This window comes from Chenopodium album, chromosome 3 (genome assembly GCF_948465745.1).
Source record: "Chenopodium album chromosome 3, dcCheAlbu1.1, whole genome shotgun sequence".
NCBI classification, from domain to species: Eukaryota; Viridiplantae; Streptophyta; class Magnoliopsida; order Caryophyllales; family Amaranthaceae; genus Chenopodium; species Chenopodium album.
Genome location: NC_137836.1, coordinates 19,617,809 through 19,619,587, shown reverse-complemented (window position 1 = coordinate 19,619,587; position 1,779 = coordinate 19,617,809). Strand labels below are relative to the sequence as shown.

Below are 1,779 nucleotides of genomic sequence, written 5' to 3'. Positions count from 1 at the left end.
CTCATAACCAAAGCTTACAGATTTTCCACATCTCACTCCCACTCCGGCTCTTGATGGGGTACAATTTGAGATTAAACTAACCCCAATTTATAACGATGATAGAGAGGAAGTAATTTAGTGGAGCTAAGATTGAAGACCCAAATCTTCACATTGCAGACTATTGTCAGTATTGTAATACCATTAGGCAAGCCGGGGTCACACAAGACCAAATCATGGAGATTCTCTTTCCTTTCTCTTTAACTGGAAAAGCCAAATTATGGTTTATGGTTTAAATAGAACTGCACTTGGTATAACTGACTGGGAAACTCTTGTTTTGAATTTTTATAACAAGTATTATCTTGCAGAGAGAACAGCCGTACTACGGTGTGCAATTCAGAACTTTGCCCAAGAAGCTGATGAAACTCTATATGAGGCTTGGGAGAGGTTCAAGAACCTACAAAGAGAATGCCCCCACCATAATTTTGCACAATGGCAGTTAATCCAAGCCTTTTACAATGGCATTGGAAATTCATCTAGAATAATTTTAGATTCTGCAGCTAGTGGGAGATTTATGAATCTTAATGTTGATGATGCAGGTCAGGTTATTGAAGATATGGCCATTGATATGTCCATTTTATATAGTAAATTACCCCTGTCCCTTGGTCATAATTAGTAGTGTTTTTGGCTCTTTCGAGCCACTTTTATTGCTAATTGGTGTTTTCTAGTGTTTTCGTAGTCTTTGTTAAGTTTTGTAGGAAATTCCACCTTTGGAGCATTTTCTCGGGTTTTTCATGGAGCGACTACGGAAATTAGAAGAGCACGACCATCTTTGAGGCCCAAGGCCGGTTAGAGTCATCGAGCCGGTGATTAAAGGCTCGGTAGTCGGGATACCGAGGTATTTGGACCGAGTATTCAAGACCCAAAGAGGAAATACGGATTGGGCCGAGGAATCAAGCCCAATCGAAGTCCAAGCCTCGAAGAGAAGTAAGGGCCCGATCGGGAAAGCATTAGCTCTATCGGGCGCGGCGTGCAACTTTGGTGCTGGTGCGTGGCCTAAGGCGCGCTCGATCGTGCGAGCATTCAGCTCGATCGGGCGTTGTTGCTGAGAAGAGGCGCGAGGAAAAAGGCGCGCCCGATCGGGCGACCTCTAACCCGATCGGGCGCGTGTTTTTCTCAGAGCTGATTAGATTAGTTTTAATTTTTGTTTTGAGGAATGTTTAAGTACGAATTATGTACGTAATTTTTTATTACCTTCTTTTGTAGATTTTCTCTCTCTACTTAGGATATTTCTCTCTCTTAAATTCTCTCTCAACTTTTGTTGTTAATTACTTCCATTAATCCAGATTTCTTTTGGTAACAATTTCTTCTCTTTTAATTTCAGTTATTTCATTTACTTCTTTTATTATGTTTTGTTTTATTTATTTCGTTAGTTTAGTTATGATTATGTCTGAGTAGTTTAGTTCTAGGGTTTATGGGGATCCATAATTAATATGAAGGGATAATTTGTTATTATTGATTATTGGTATTGCATGATAATTTCTTATTGAATAGTTTTAATTCTTTGCAATTAGATTTTGAATCGAGCAGATGTAATTTGATTGTGAATGTTTAGCAATATTGAATTGATGAATCGAGCAGATGTTAATTTAATATTAAAGGCTATTTTTAATAGGAACTTAGATCTAGTAAGTTGCGAAAGCCTGTTAGATCTATGTTGATTAATAAATTGCGAGAGCCTGTTAGATGTTATTTGTGCAATGTTAATTATTAATTATTATGTTTTATCCCGGAATATTAATT

At 37.7% G+C, this 1,779-nt stretch overlaps 1 non-coding gene across 1 annotated transcript; it reads right to left on the bottom strand.

Moving 5' to 3' along the window:
- Window positions 1-355: 355 nt before the first annotated feature.
- On the bottom strand, window positions 356-462 carry LOC145626024 (small nucleolar RNA R71). Its single transcript, XR_014110907.1, has one exon. It is a non-coding gene; the product is annotated as a small nucleolar RNA R71 (small nucleolar RNA).
- Window positions 463-1,779: the final 1,317 nt, after the last annotated feature.